Below are 16,975 nucleotides of genomic sequence, written 5' to 3' on the forward strand. Positions count from 1 at the left end.
CTATCTCTTTGCGTGTCCCCCTCCTCGCCCTGCACAGAAAACTTTTCTTTCTCACCAATGCAATGGTGAAATAAGAGAGAGTGACGGGTGCTTTTGTGCATGCAGGGAGAGCCAGTCATTGAATTGTGCACCTTGCAAACATTCCCTGCATGTAGAACAGGGGTCAGCAACCTTTTTCAGCCGTGGGCTGGTCTACCGTCCCTCAGACCATGTGGTGGGGCGGACTATACAGGTATTTGGGGTGAAAAAGAAGAATGAATTCCTATGCCCCACAAATAACACAGAAAATAAATAAAAGGACACATTCTACTCATGTAAAAACACACTGATTCCTGGATCGTCCGCAGGCCAGATTGAGAAGGTGATTGGGCCGCATCCGGCCCCTGGGCCTTAGGTTGCCTACCCCTGATTTAGAATGATAGCATGCTATGGAGAAGTATAGGCTTCTATATTTCTTTGACACATTACATTCTCTCTCTCTCTCTCTCTCTCTCTCTCTCTCTCTCTCTCTCTCTCTCTCTCTCTCTGTGTGTGTGTGTGTGTGTGTGTTTTAAAGAGAAGAGCATCCAAACACATGCAAACATGCACCTACAACCTGAAGAACTGCAGTCTAGGGGAAAATGCTACCTGGTTCTGCTGAAAATACATGCCGTACTTTTCCGTGTATAAGATGAAGATTTCTTATTAAAAAATTGGGGGTTGTTTTATACACGGATAGTGCATAGGGGGGACGTTGGATTGGTTGCTGCCGCTAGATTGTCAGCAGCTATTGGGTCCCCCAAAATAAGGGGGGTGTTATACACAGAAAAATACAGTATTTGCCCCTTAGATTTCACCATACACATACACACAGACTTCACAAAGAGTTTCTGTAAAAAGAGAGCATGGATGATTCATCTGGCCATTAAAACATTTCAAAAGCTCTATTTAAAATCTCGTTGAAAGCAGCAGGTTCATTATTTTAGCTGCACTAGAACATCTCATGGAAACAACAGGAAGGGCTGTTCTGAGCCTTTCCCTCCCATCTGGAGAGTTCCTAAACCTCTGGCTCTGTGTGCAACTGGCAAATATCGCTCGATCAGCTAGCTAATCTTTTCCAGCAGTTGCTGAATGCTCACTGTCTGACCACTACGTTTCCACTCGGCTGGCCTGGGCTGATATTTATTTAACCAAGAGATACTAAGCCCTCTTCATCTCATCTCGAGAAAGTGTAGCACAGCGTGAGAAATGAACATCGAAACACTATGGAAATGCAGACAATTGGCAGGTAGATTTGTGAAATGCGGAGATGACAGGCTTTTGTTTATTTCATTTACAGTGCTACCTCGGTTTACAAACACAATTGGTTCCGGAAGTCTGTACTTAACCTGAAGCGCACTTAAACTGAAGCGAACTTTCCCATTGAAAGTAATGGAAAGTGGATTAATCCGTTCCAGATGGTCCGCGGAGTACTCAACCTGAAGCGTATTTAACCTGAGGCGAACTTTCACATTGAAAATAATGGAAAGAGGATTAATCCAAGCCACATGGTCCGTGGAGTACTTAAACTGAAGCGTACTTAACCTGAAGCGAACTTTCCCATTGAAAGTAATGGAAAGTGGATTAATCCGTTCCAGATGGGTCCGTGGAGTACTTAAACTGAAAGTACTCAAACCGAAGCGTACTTAAACCGAGGTATGACTCTATATTTTACCGTTTGCTCCTCCAAGGAGGTCAAAGCAGGCTATATGGCCCTAGCCACAATGTCTATGTTTTACCTCAACTGACAGAAGGCAGTATGGCTCGGAATGCCAGTTGTGCTCAGATCCTGCTTTCAGGTTTCCCAAAGGTATCACATTGGCCTTGGTGAGAACAGGATGCTGGAGCAGGTGGGCCATTGGCCACTAGACTGAACCAGTAGACTATTCTTAGGTCCTTAGGTTCCACCCCACCTGCCATATTTTATCCTCACAACAAGCTGAAATTCAGTGGCTGGTTCAAGGTCATCCAGTGAATTTTATGGCTATGTGAGGATATGAACCTAGGTCTCACCAGCCCACCTTTCCCCAGATTTACCACTACCGCACCATGCTAGCCAGAATCCTATGTCTGGTCTAGCAGTCGCCTTGAATATTCATTCATTCATTCAATATTTCATTTTGTTATTATATTTTAATTATGAATAGATTTTATAGCTGTAAGCCACCTAGAAGTCATTTTGGCTGGTTAAGGGTTTCTGGGAAATGATTTATAACGAATTGAAAAAGGTGTTGAAAAACACGTTTATTAAGAAACCAGAATCCTTTCTATTGGGCATGGTTGGAAAAGAAATACCTATGAAAGATGTGAATCTATTTCTCTATGCCACCACCGCAGCTAGAGTATTATTGGCAAAGTACTGGAAGACACCGGAGATACCTACTGTAGAGGAATGGCGAATGAAAATGTTGGACTATATGGAACTTGCTGACCTGACTGGAAGACTACGCGGCCGGGGAGAGGGGAAGACGGAAGAGGAATGAAAGAAATTTAGAGTGTATTATAAAAATATATTGTAGAATTGATATATGAAGAGAAATATAAGCAATTGTGTACGTTGCAGGTTATGAAATAAGAGAAAGAAATTTAAAATATAGATTAGAATGTGATAACGGAAGGTAAAGTGTAAGAAAAAATTGTAATAATTGTAATTAAGTATAGAAAATGCGAGTAGAACCTGCGAAGAATGATATGCAATGAACCGTTAGAAAAGGAGCTCGGAGAAGTCCATGATTGATTTTGAAAATGAGTTGTTAAATTAGATTTATTTGTTGTTATGATGGTTAATGTTTTCTTTTCTTTTTTTCTTTTTTTCTTTTTTTGGCTGATATGAAGGTATGAATATGTGTGAATATGGGGTTATATATAGATGTAATTAATTGTTATTTTCTTTATATAATAGAAAATCCTAATAATTTTTTTTTTTTAAAAAAAGAAGAAGTCATTTTGGCATATGTGTGTCTGATAAATAAACAATGTCAGAAAAGATTTGATTGTGGCACTAATAACTTATCACAGCCTTATCTTTTATTTCAGATGGAAGACTCCACAACACTAATATCATTTGCAGCACATAATTGAAGTGTTGTGTAGTTAAGAAATGAGGAACTGAAGTGAGCTGGTCAACTCTGTGTGTGTGTGTGTGTGTGTGTGTGTGTGTGTGTGTGTGTCAAATTACTTTTGAAGTGCTGCTTCTTTTCTAATCATTCGGTCACACCCTCAAATATGCTGAGTTTGAACGAGAAGTTGTGTCGTTCCCCAGTGGGGAAAGGTCTCTGAGGGAGAGAGGGAGGGAGGGAGAGGCCCTCAAGATGATGCTGAACTCCAGCTCCCATCAGTCCCAGCAAAGCAAGGGATGATAGAAGATGTAGGTCACACAGGTTGGTGAATGCTATGGTACCTGATGTCAGAGAGAGCACTGGATTGCAGAGCGAATAACTTACAGCTATGTAATAAGAACTATTCTTTCAGTGGAAACAAAATAAAGAAATTCCTTCCAGCAGCACCTTAGAGACCAACTAAGCTTGTCATTGCTATGAGCTTTCGTGTGCATGCACACTTCTTCAGATACACCGAAAGCTCATACCAATGACAAACTTAGTTGATCTCTAAGGTGCTGCTGGAAGGAATTTCTTTATTTTGTTTCGACTACATCAGACCAACACGGCTACCTACCTGTAACTATTCTTTCAGTGGGAAGACCCTACAGCTCTGATTCCAAATTCCTTGAAGAAGAGACGGAGGGAGGGAGGGAGACTTTCTCCGTAGTGTAAGCCACAGGCATGAAGCGTGGCAGAACTGCTGTATTCTGCCCTTTGCTAGTCCTGCTGAGTTTTCATATTAACAGCTGCAGGGACCTCCTCAAAGCTTTAATTTCTTTCCTTGGTATTTTGGGGGCAAGGGAGGAAGAACATCTTCTGTTTGCAAAAAGTATCACGCTCATTTCTCACTTGACTTCTGATGGCACCGAAGTGTGGCTTCTGATTAGAATTCTTGTGAAATGCCAGTTTCAAGGGGAGCTGAGGAATTTTAACAAGTTTGGCCATGATGGATATCCCCCCAGGGACGAGAGCTTGTCCCGAGAACCGATGGATGCTGAAGATTTTAGCCAATGATTTGAATTTATATCGAGACCGGTGTGTGTGTGGAATGTGGTTGTTTTGTTTTGTTCCTGGAGTCAGGCGTGCATATCTGCATGACCTCTTGCCTGAAATATTGCAGGACCATCCCTCCACCTTCTGTATTCTTCATCACAAAGAACAATGCTTTGCAATGACATCTCCAGAAGTGGTTAGAGATGCTTTTATTAAAGCAAGTTACAGTTTTGCTGAGAAGATTTTAGACTAAGGTTGGGTGAAGGGTGGGGTGAGAACAGGAAGGAAGTCAAGAGAAGAAGAACAGCTAAATTGTATCTGAAGAAGTGTGCATGAGTTGGTCTCTAAGGTGCTGCTGGAAGGAATTTTTATTTTGTTTCGACTACGTCAGACCAACACTTTAGTCCTCCTGTAACTGTAACTGTAGCTAATTCAATAATGCATTTGGAAGCCGCTAAAAAATAAAGAGTCAAATACACCACTTGAAAGCTCCTTCCTGCAAAAAAAAGGGGGGGTAAAGCTTTAAAAAAATAAAACAAACTCTTAATCATTGCTTGCTTGCTTCGTTTATCAATAGTATGTTTCTTGGCTCAGGAACAGGTCCATATCTCTTTGCTAGACATGTTTACTTGAAAGCGAGACCTTCGGAAATCAAGTAGGCCCTTTTCCAACAAGAGACACCAGGGGTTATTTCACCCAGGATGTTTTCCTTGCAATCGCACTAATTGCTCAGCCCATTGTTCTGTGTGAAATATATATGGCTATATTTCTCCTCCTCTTTATGTCCTCTGTGTGACACACTGGATAAATTCTGTTCCTCTGCTACAGCTCTCAAGGGCCTTCTCAGTAGTGGATCCCCTCCCCCCCATTTGTGGAATGGCCCCCCTAGTGATGGGTGTAAGTCTCCCCCCATTTATTTTTACAAAAACTAACAACCCCCAGACTGCTACATGCATCAGAACAGAATTAATCTTCAGATTTTCACTTTTGTGGTACACATTTCAGCTTAAGAATAGGATAGAAACTGTTTAGAAATGCATACATTGGAGATAACATATTTATTTCGTGATTTAAAAACCCCCTGTATGTTACATATGGATTTTGTGATTAAATATATGCATTTAATTACCTATTTAAATCAGAACGGGAACTTTAAAGGTCCCCCTCCCTGCATCCCAGATTACTGCAGAGCGGAATACGTTGTATAACCGCGGTGCAAATTAATGCGGACCAGAAATAAACTGATCCATCCAGCTCTACTTATGAGCCTCTTCTAGAGAATTCTAGTTTGTATTCCTGTCCAGTTTTCTGAAATCCCAATTTGTTAAACAATGAAGCAACCGGAGGAACAAAAAGAAAAAATGAGATTTGTGGTGAAACATTTGATCCGGGCCAAGACTACAGGGCTCAGTGACAGAACTTCAGCGTTCTTATTATGTACTGTCAAACACAGTCCTACCTCAGTAAAAGATGCTTGAGGACAAGGAGCTGGAAGATACCGTGGAAAACATCTTAATGTCCACACAGCGTTGTTATATTAACCTTCACCTACTTCCAGACAATTTTATTAAATAAGTCCTCAGGGAGCAACTGTGACAACACCTTTATTTTTGAAAGAACAAAGTACCACGGAAGTGAACGCTTAACAAGCTACTTTGTCTCTTCACTTCGTACTATGGGGATTTCTCAGGTATCTTAATGAGACCTGGGATATGAACACACCGTCTATTTAAAGCACATTCCCTCCCAAAGAATCATGGGAACTGTAGTCTGCCCAACTCCCACCACCCTTAAAAATGACAGTTCCCAGAATTCTTGTGGGGAAGTTACTTTAAAAGTATGGTGTGCACTTAGACTTATAGACACCCAGGTAAGAGTTGCAATTATTTATTTCTAATTTTTAATACCATGGGCATCGCTTTACATAAATGCCGCTTCTCTTAAAAATTTGGTGGTTCAGATTGACCCGGTGTGCGGGCTTTTGTCCTCTCACAAATGCATGAATTGGGTTTGATCAAACAATTTTGCAGAGGAATCAGGAGAAAGAAGATATAGAATCATAGAGTTGGAAGAGACCACAAGGGCCATCCAGTCCAACCCCCTGCCATAGCTGCCAAGTTTTCCCTTTTCTCGCGAGGAAGCCTATTCAGCATAAGGGAAAATCCCTTTAAAAAAGGGATAACTTGGCAGCTATGCCCCCTGCCAAGCAGGAAACACCATCAAAGTATTCTTGACATATGCCTGTCAAGCCTCTGCTTAAAGACCTCCAAAGAAGGAGACTCCACCACACTCCTTGGTAGCAAATTCCACTGCCAAACAGCTCTTACTGTCAGGAGGTTCTTCCTAATGTTTAGGTGGAATCTTCTTTCTTGTAGTTTGAATCCATTGCTCTGTGTCCGCTTCTCTGGAGCAGCAGAAAACAATCTTTCTCCCTCCTCTATATGACATTGAACATGGCTATCATATCACCCCCCTTAACCTTCTCTTCTCCAGGCTAAACATACCCAGCTCCCTAAGCCGTTCCTCATAAGGTATCGTTTCCAGGCCTTTGACCATTTTGGTTGCCCTCTTCTGGACACGTTCCAGCTTGTCAGTATCCTTCTTGAACTGTGGTGCCCAGAACTGGACACAGTACTCCAGGTGAGGTCTGACCAGAGCAGAATACAGTGGTACTATTACTTCCCTTGATCTAGATGCTATACTCCTATTGATGCAGCCAAGAATTGCATTGGCTTTTTTAGCTGCTGCATCACACTGTTGACTCATGTCAAGTTTGTGGTCTACCAAGACTCCTAGATCCTTTTCACATGTACTGCTCTCAAGCCAGGTGTCTCCCATCCTGTATTTGTGCCTTTCATTTTTTTGCCCAAGTGTAGTACTTTACATTTCTCCTTGTTAAAATTCATCTTGTTTGCTTTGGCCCAGTTGTCTAATCTATTTTGAAGTGTGATTCTGTCCTCTGGGGTATTAGCCACCCCTCCCAATTTGGTGTCATCTGCAAACTTGCTCAGGATGCCCTCAAGCCCATCATCCAAGTCATTGATGAAGATGTTGAATAAGACTGGGCCCAAAACAGAACCCTGTGGCACTACAGACTATATTCTGCAATATACGGACTATATTCTGTAACTTTAAATGTGGGAGAGCAGAAAGAAAAGCAGCAGGGGTTAATCCACTCTACACTATTTCCTGTTCGGCCTGTTTATCCCAGTAATCATAGGTCGTCATGACAAACCTGAATCCCATCCGAAAGTTGGCTTTGTGGAGAAGAGTTTTGTGATGAAACTGTACTTTTTGCCAGAGAAGTTTGAAAGAAAAGTTCTAGAAGCTCTAATGATTTGGAGAGAAATTCTCATTTTTCTTCAAACGGCAATAAAGTGCTTGGGCGAGAGTTCAACATCACTGAAGAGAGAGCATCAAAGGAAGTTCCCTGGCTTGTCTTTTGGGTGAGTTATTGCCCCTCAGCTAGCTTTAGTAGGTTATTGAAGTCCTTTCCCTGCAGGATACAATGGATGAAGACAACGTTTTTAAGGAACGCTCTGTAATCGTTCCTGAGAGGCTCAAAGGCAGTAAGCTTGAGAATGATGACACCAAACATTTTGTAATAGTCCGGTATGGCTGTCTCTCCTTCCTCATCATTTCTTGAGCAATGCACACCTGAACGTGAAATGAATGTTTTAGATAGAGAATGCATCTCTTTATTAAAACAAATGGACTTCTGACCCCCGTGTCCCATCCCACCCCATAATTAATGGGGCTATTCAAAGATGATCTGATTGGGAATGCTAACTGCAAAATGAGGTGTGTTTCACTCAAATAGTTTATCCCACAGGACCAATCCGAAAACTCTTAAACACGTTGCCAAACTCAGCTTTCCAAGCAGAGGGAATTTAACTAAGGTGTTAAACACAGTTAATATATTTGCTTATGGTATGCCAGCTAGAAAACTGTTAGAAACACACCTTGGCTGAATATTTTGACAGTTTCTTTTATTTAAAAATGTCAAAATGTGTAATGAAAAAAAGGTGAAATGCTTATGGCCCACAATTATTTATTATTATTTTTAAAAATTATTACAGTCATGACACCATCATTTCAAAAAGATGTAAAAATACTTCTTACAGTATATAATCTCTCTATCTTCTAACTACTGTTTTGGATAGGATTAACCACAGAGCCTAGGGCTTGCCGATCAGAAGGTCGGTGGTTCGAATCCCCGCAACGGGGTGAGCTCCCGTTGCGTGGTCCCAGCTCCTGCCAACCTAGCAGTTCAAAAGAATGTCAAAGTGCAAGTAGATAAATAGGTACCGCTACAGCGGGAAGGTAAACAGTGTTTCCGTGTGCTGCTCTGGTTTGCCAGAAGCGGCTTTGTCATGCTGGCCACATAAAGCTGTACGCCAGCTCCCTCGGCCAATAACGCGAGATGAGCGCCGCAACCAGAGTCGGTCACGACTGGACCTAATGGTTAAGGGTCCCTTTACCCTTTAATGCTGTAAGCAAAACAGCTCAAGAAGTTTTAGAGGCAATAAAATGGACAAAAAGTGGTAAGTCTCCAGGACCAGATGGACTAACAGCAAAATATTACAAAAAGTTAAGTGAGCAATTGGTGAATCCATTGAAAGACGTAATGAATGAGATCCTAAAGACAGGTGAAATTCCAGGAACATGGAGGGAAGGATGTTATATAACAGTAATCCCAAAACAAGATTCAGATTTAATGCAAATAAAAAATTATAGGCCTATCTCATTGTTAAATAATGATTATAAATTATTTGCAAATATTTTAGCAAATAGAATGAAAAAAAAATCTAGGTGAATATATACATCAAGATCAGGCAGGATTCCTTCCAAGTAGACAAATGAAAGAGAATATAAGAAATATTTTGAATGCGATAGAATACCTGAAGGTAAATCATTAAAAAAAGCAGCAATGATGTTTATAGATGCTGAAAAAGCTTTTGACAATGTGACCTGGGATTTCATGAGAAAATTGTTGGAAGAAATTAATTGTGCAGAGAAATTTTTAAAAGGAATACAAGCAATATATTCAGAACAGAATGCGAAATTAATTGTAAATCAGGTGATAACGAAGGAATGTAAAATACAAAAAGGAACTAGGCAAGGAAGTCCGTTATCACCGCTGTTGTTCATCTTGGTCCTGGAAGTACTTGCAAGAAATATAAAAGCAGAAAAAGAGATTATGGGGGGATGTAAATTATAGGGGGGGATGTAATTTGCTATATTGATTGATGGTATGTTTTGTTAAATTTGTTTAATAAAACTTTAAAAAAAAATACTGTAAGCAAAACTTGATTTTCTGATATATTTATTGAAATATAATTCACTGTAACTCAATATACATTCAGCACTATTTTATTCATTTATTTCAGCAGCTTGCTATATTTATTTAACCTTGGTCGTTATAAATATTGAAAAGCATAATGTGAAAAAAGCCTAGAATTTAACATGACCACTTTGAATTCTCTCCGCTTCAAAGAAAGACAGTTATGTACTCACGCAGATAACTGCTCATCTTCTGTGTCCATCATGAAAGACTGTTCTCTGAAGTTAGCTACCCTGTTACGCCCTTTTAAATACGTAGTCATAAAGTAAGCCATGGCAGGGTTTTTAAGCATTTGAGAATCCCACAGGCACCTCCACTCACAGAGTCACTCCATGCGGCCGGCACTGCAGGAGCGCGATCAGCTGTGAAGCGGCGCTCCAAGAGCTCCGCTTAACAGCTGATCGCGCTCCCACCTGGCTGGCTGCATCCCCGCACTCCGCCTTCTCGTCCACTGCCGTCCCTGCCGCTTCCGTGCTTGCCGCCACCGCTGGGCTCACTGCTTCTTCCTTGCCTGGCCCGGCCAAGGAGCTTGGAGCGCCCTGCAGCAGCAGGTGGAGCGCCTGAGCCAGCGGCCTCCGCCTGGCCCGGCCAAGGACGCCTGCCGCCCCGCCACCTGGAACCGGTGGCTGCTGCAGCGCTGAGCAGTCAAGAGAGCCCAGAAGTGCCCTGAGCCGTAAAAACCGTACCGGAAATTAAAAAACAAGACATCCCACCGAAAGTAAGCCACCCTGCGTTTTTTTGAGGAAAAAAGTTATAAGACGGTGTCTTTAAAAAGGGGAAACATGGTATGTGACAACCAGGGCCTTTTCTGTAGTGGTTCCGCATCTCTGAAGTGTCCTCTCCAAGGATGCTAACTTTGGTGGCATCTAGTTTTATGCCTTTTTGGTGCTGGGTAAAAAAATCTTTCTCGCCTCCAGGTCTCTTAAAATGTCAGCTGCGTTTGGTTCTATTCTGTGGTCTTGATCGTCTGCTGTGTTCTGCTGCTGTTTGGGTCATTATTATGACCGGGGCTGGTGGGAGATGGAGTTCAATGACTGGAAAACTTCAGGTTCCCCTTCATGCTCAACAGATATCAAATCATTCCTGCTCTATTTGTGGCATTCTGTAATCAGGATATGGGCTAAACAGTATGAGAGTCAGTGTGGTGTAGGAACTAGAGTGCTGGGGAGACCAGGGCTCAACGAAGCTCAGCCATGAAGCTCCCTTTGGACCAGTCGCTGCATCTCAACCTAATTTCACAGGGTCATTTTGAGGATTAAATGAGGAGAGAGAGAACCATGTACACTGTATGCCACCTTCAGCTCCTTGGGGAACATGACGGACTAGAAATGCAATCCATCCATCCATCCACTTGAGAGTTACTGTATAGAGGGGATTAAATCATGTCCCACCCTTTCACAGGTTGCAATCCTAGATGTGCTTACCTGGGAGTAAATTCCGTTGATCTCCCATTGGAACTTACTTCTGTGAAAAGAGGGATAGGATTGCGCTGTAAAAATAAATAAATAAACAGCCTGACAACAATTTGTATGTTTTCTTCGCTTCCTCCCAACCTCAGAGAATATAGGATTAAGCACACTTGTCATCGCTGTGGTGGATGTGTTCCATTTTTACTTCCCCCCTCACATCTCACCAATTTCTGCTTATCTCCCTATGCTTGGCATGTGTCTGTGTCTCTCCCATGATGGATTTAGCATAAATTTACTTGCGTCCCCTTATTTCTACATGTAGAATCGAAATAATACTGAATGCATTAGAGAAACTGTGATGGTCTAATGGAAGAATCTCTCTCTCTCTCTCTCTCTCTCTCTCTCTCTCTCTCTCTCTCTCTCTCTCTCTCCTCCCTTCTCCTCCCTTTTGTCTGGAATGTGTTCTTAAGACTTACCTTGGTCAGTCATTTAATTGAATTGGATAGTGACAACACCCTGGCATTGTTAAGGCTAATGACCCGCTGATTTACAAGACAAGGCACATTTAGTGGCAAATGGATTTGAGCCATTGTTCCGCTGAACAATGAGAATAACAATTTGTACTGTGATCCACAACCTTCTAACAGCTCGGGCTTCATTCTTCCTTCAAGCAGTGACATGACGTGTGTCTATCCGCACACTTGTTACTGCTCTGGAAAAGCTTTGGCAGAGACACCATATGGAAATTCTGTTAGCATTGAACATCAAGCAGATATTGCAGGCTTTTGCCGGAGGTCATAGGTGTGTGTGTGTGTGTGTGTGTGTGTGTGTGTGTGTGTTTAGGGTCCTGCTCTCTCCTTGTGTCACCTACCCTCTCTTTAAAAACAAAACAAAACTGCCCAACATTTAAGAAGGCTGATCGCCGAAGAATTGATGCTTTTGAATTATGGTGCTGGAGGAGACTCTTGAGAGTCCCATGGACTGCAAGAAGATCAAACCTATCCATTCTGAAGGAAATCAGCCCTGAGTGCTCACTGGAAGGACAGATCGTGAAGCTGAGGCTCCAATACTTTGGCCACCTCATGAGAAGAGAAGACTCCCTGGAAAAGACCCTGATGTTGGGAAAGGGGACGACAGAGGACAAGGAGAAGGGGACGACAGAGGATGAGATGGTTGGACAGTGTTCTCGAAGCTACGAACATGAGTTAGACCAAACTGCGGGAGGCAGTGCAAGACATGAGTGCCTGGCGTGCTCTGGTCCATGGGGTCACGAAGAGTCGGACATGACTAAACGACTAAACAACAACAACACAGTGTAGTACATATCTACCTAACTGCAGACAATAAGCAGGGTAAATGGGTAATGCAAATATCCAGGTCACTCACCAGACTAGCAGAGTTGCTGCAGCATGCCAGGAAGAAAAAGGGCAAGGGGACAGTAGCAGTGAGGTTGGTGCAGTGCAAACATGTTGGCAGGACCAATCTGCTGCTCTCATGACACTTCACTGTCCAAGTAATTTGCAATGACTCCGCCAGAGGGAGGTTAATTGAACAGCACAACTCTGCGCTTTCCTTCTTACATGTGACTAGTCCACAGTGTCCTTGGCCATGCATGTGTGCCTGCACTCATGTGCACTTCCAGGAAGATTGAGTTACTAAGCTACTTCTCAGGGGCACCATGCTCTCTCTCTCTCTCTCTCTCTCTCTCTCTCTCTCTCTCTCTCTCTCTCTCTCTCTCTCTCTCTCTCTCTCTCTCTCTCTGTTTTAAGCTGTGAGCAGCCCCTTTTCATTAATCTGTTCCATTCAAACAAACTTGTCACGTTAGGAATTTGTTTTCCTCTTCCCTCCTGATCCCCCTTTCCTTTTGTGTTGTGTCTTGAGATTGCAAACCAGAGAACAGGGATTTTTGTTTGTTTGTTTTAAACTGATTTGTAAGCCACTCTTGGAGCTTTCCCAGCTAAACAGCAGGCTATAAATGTTTTAGTTATTAATATTCTCCCATGCGGGAGGCGTACCACAGAGAGATACCATCGTTCCGATGTAGCCAGCATAGCAGCCTTCCGATGAATTTAATCAATTAATCAATTAATATACTGCCCTATACCTGGAGGTCTCAGGGCGGTTCACAGAATAAAATCTAAATATAAAACCACAAAATACACAATCAAAATAAAAACAACCACCCGATAACAGCCCCCCTCCCCAAACTTGTTCCTTCTTTCTTGGTGTGGCGGGGGCTTTGGGCATGGCAAAGAGAATGTTGCAAACTAATACCTACGTACCTGCTTACCTGCCAGGAATACATTGTCACAATGCATGCTATGGCAATGGAAGTAGTGCGTTTTTTCGCCCTCTCTGCAATATTTCCCATAGGGCTCGTCATCAGATCGAGAGTGTCCAGAGTTGGTCGACTCTTAATGGGTGAGCTTGATGAATGTTTTCATTTTGTGAGCCAGCTGCCTGCCGTCACTGCCTCTTCCCCCCCCCCCCAGCCCCCACTGCCCAGTGCTTGGCTCAGCACGAGTGCTTGAGAGTGACAACACGGGAATTTAGCTTTTGTTATCCACATTTTCAGCCTACATTGGTCTAAGTAATTGTCCATGTTTAGACTGACAGGTTAAAATAATGTATTCAGGGATGAGGGTGCCTCTGCAGAGATGAAAAAGGAACCCAAGAGGGCTAGGCAACTGTTACCAGCGGTGACAAGCGGAGTAAGCTTAGATGTATAGATAAATTGCTATTGCTCCTGAGGTTATTCCTATTAGCAGGAGGCACAGAAGGAAGCCTAACAAGGTATTAATACAGTACAGCCTGCGAAATAAACTTGTCTCTCCTGTCCAAGGCTCAGGACTAATGGCGCATCCCAACCTCTTCCTGATGTTCACCTGACAGGTGTTTGTAGAGCTTGATATAAAACAAAGGCTTGCGGGAGGCCTCAAGGAACGAGCTCAGCAGCTAGGAAGATTTAAACGCTAATTTGGTGTGTGGGGGGGAATAAATAAAGAAACACGAAGACGTCTGGTCTGGCTGAGTTTATACTTTAAATTAATGATGCCCGATCTCCTCCCCCTCCCTCCCTGAGCATCTTTACGAAGGAGATCTGACGTTTTCGGGTGTCAGATTTTCCAGCAGAGGATCCAGAAAGATGTGAAACGTTGTTAAGTTTTAGTTTTGCTGTTTTAGTTTACTCTTGTGTATCTCGACAGCAGGGATATGGCGGGGGTGGGGGTGGGGCTGTGGTGCATACTGAGTTGAGGTGGGAAGCTAGGAGCATTAGTGGAATCGTAGAATCATAGAATTGTAGAGTCAGAAGGGATCCTGAGGGTTGTCTAGTCTAACCCACTGCAGTGCAGGAATCACGGATGGTCATTCAACCTCTGTTTGAAAACCTCCAATGAAGGAGATCGTCTGCCACCTTCCCACAGAAATGCCAGGCATTTCCTGCTGTCAGTTAGAAGCATAGGTGGAAACGGCCTTGCACTAAGCCACACAGTTCTCCATCTTGCTCGGGGTTAGGGATGGGGGAGAAATTTAATTCTACTTGGGACCCAGGTTGCGCTGTGGGTAAACCACTGAGCCTAGGGCTTGCTGATCAGAAGGTCGGCGGTTCGAATCCCTGTGATGGAGTGAGCTCCTGTTGCTTGGTCCCAGCTCCTGCCAAGCTAGCAGTTCGAAAGCACGTCAAAATGCAAGTAGATAAATAGGAACCGCTACAGCGGGAAGGTAAACGGTGTTTCCATGTGCTGCTCTGGTTTGCCAGAAGCAGCTTTGTCATGCTGGCCACATGACCTGGAAGCTATACGCCTGCTCCCTTGGCCAATAATGCGAGATGAGCGCGCAACCCCAGAGTCGGTCACGACTGGACCTAATGGTCAGGGGTCCCTTTACCTTTACCTTTTAATGTGTACTTTGCAAATCAATACTGGTGCACAGCCCTTCTTCCAAATTTCCACTTCTCTGAATTTTTCTGCACAGTTCTCCAGCTAAGTACAGTGGTACCTCGGGTTACAGACGCTTCAGGTTACAGACGCTTCAGGTTACAGACTCCGCTAACCCAGAAATAGTACCTCGGGTTAAGAACATTGCTTCAGGTTGAGAACAGAAATCGTGCGCCGGTGGCACGGCGGCAGCAGGAGGCCCCATTAGCTAAAGTGGTACCTCAGGTTAAGCAGAGTTTCAGGTTAAGAACAAATTAAGTTCTTAACCCGAGGTACCACTGTAATGTCTACAAAAATGCACAGGTCAGGGTTCAACACACTTGTCAGTGCAAGGGCTTTGAGCTGCATGATCATACTACTGCATCCTATCCTATCTCCACATGCCCTTAAACAAGTTCTGGGTTTTCCGTGAACTTGAGTAGAACCTGGAACAGTTTTGGGTCCCACACCATACACTAGGGTGGAGTACATAAAAATCCACGTTACCTAAAAAACATATGCAATTGCATTATAAAGTCATACATTGGGTTACGGCCGCTTCAGGTTGCGTGTTTTCAGGTTGCGTGTTTCGTGCTTCCGGGTTTCGGCGCTCGCACATGCGCAAAAGGGCTAAATCACGCTTCGCGCATGGTCAGAAGTGCCGAATCGCAACCCGCATGTGCGCAGATGCGGCACTGCAGGTTGCGAACATGCCTCCCACACGGATCACGTTCACAACCTGTAGTAGGGGAAATTGCTTTGCAAAATGTTACATCCTGGGAAAGATTTGCAATAAAAAAGCTTCTGGATTTTCATGAGGGCTTTAGCTAGCTGATGTGGAAATGAGGAGAGCAGAATTTGAGACTGGAAACATGAGGGCTTTTTCAATAGGGTTCAATGGTATGCAATTTCACTGACGCTCACATGCAACCCTGGACATGAATGGGGAGCTACCTGTACATTCATTGCTCCACTCATTTTTGCCGCCAATCCCACCCACCACTTAGTTGGCTGCCCAGAAGCGAACATAGCTTTCTGTCTGAAAAATGTTCCCTGGCCCTTTACAACAAAACTGTTACAGTAACCCAGCAGAAATTGGTTAGCAATCAACAGCAGGATATTTATTTCATTTAAATCCATGGATTTAAATGGATACAACCCCTTAAAAAAAGAAAAGAAAAAAGCTGAACGTTCATCGAACGTTTGACATCTTGGGACGGACTTGGAAATGATTCTAATATTATGTTAACTGCATACATCAAGCACACATTTGCTGTGGCCTTCCACCTCATTATGTATAATGAGGCCACTCTCAAAGATGAACAAGTTGCTCACTTTGGGGCCTGAGCCATTTTAAGTGCAAATAACAGCGCAGAAAGGCAGCAACAGCCAAGATGGTCAAATACTTTTGGTGGCTCCCCTCTCTCTTCTGCACTTGCTTTGGTGATGTCAGGAAACTGTGAAATGTCCCTGAGAAGGTTCGCTAGTGTCATCAACTTTGAGAGAGGCAACACTATTATTAGATGCTCGCAGCCGAAACAACAGTAAGTCTCACGACAACTTAAAGAACCAAAGATGTATTACAGGCTTTGTAGCATAAACTTGCTTCTGACAATTATGGACTCTAGGTAACCAAGATTTTAGGCAACCACAAAGCTGGGGAACCCGTGTTCCTTCAATTGTTGCCTGACTCCAATTCCCATCAGCCCCAGTCGTTGTGGCCAATTGTGAGGTATGATGGGAACTCCTACAACATCTGGAGGACTGTAGGTTCCCTACCGCTAGGCTATACTGAACCTAATAATAATAATAATAATAATAATAATAATAATAATAATAATTTATTATTTATACCCCGCCCATCTGGCCTGGTTCCTCCAGCCACTCTGGGCGGCTTCCAACAAAATATCAAAATACAGAAATCCATCAAACATTAAAAGCTTCCCTAAACAGGGCTGCCTTGAGATGCCTTCTAAAGGTCTGGTAATTGTTGTTCTCTTTGACCTCTGGTGGGAGGGCGTTCCACAGGGTCGGTGCCACTACCGAGAAGTCCCTCTGCCTGGTTCCCTGTAACTTGGCTTCCCGTAGCGAGGGAACCGCCAGAAGGCCCTCGGCGCTGGACCTCAGTGTTAGTTTTTAAGGTGCCACAACAATTTTGTAGCCTCATCAAAACTCTTTTACATGCCTCAGATT

The sequence above is a fragment of the Zootoca vivipara genome, chromosome 2, assembly GCF_963506605.1.
Source record: "Zootoca vivipara chromosome 2, rZooViv1.1, whole genome shotgun sequence".
NCBI lineage: Eukaryota > Metazoa > Chordata > Lepidosauria > Squamata > Lacertidae > Zootoca > Zootoca vivipara.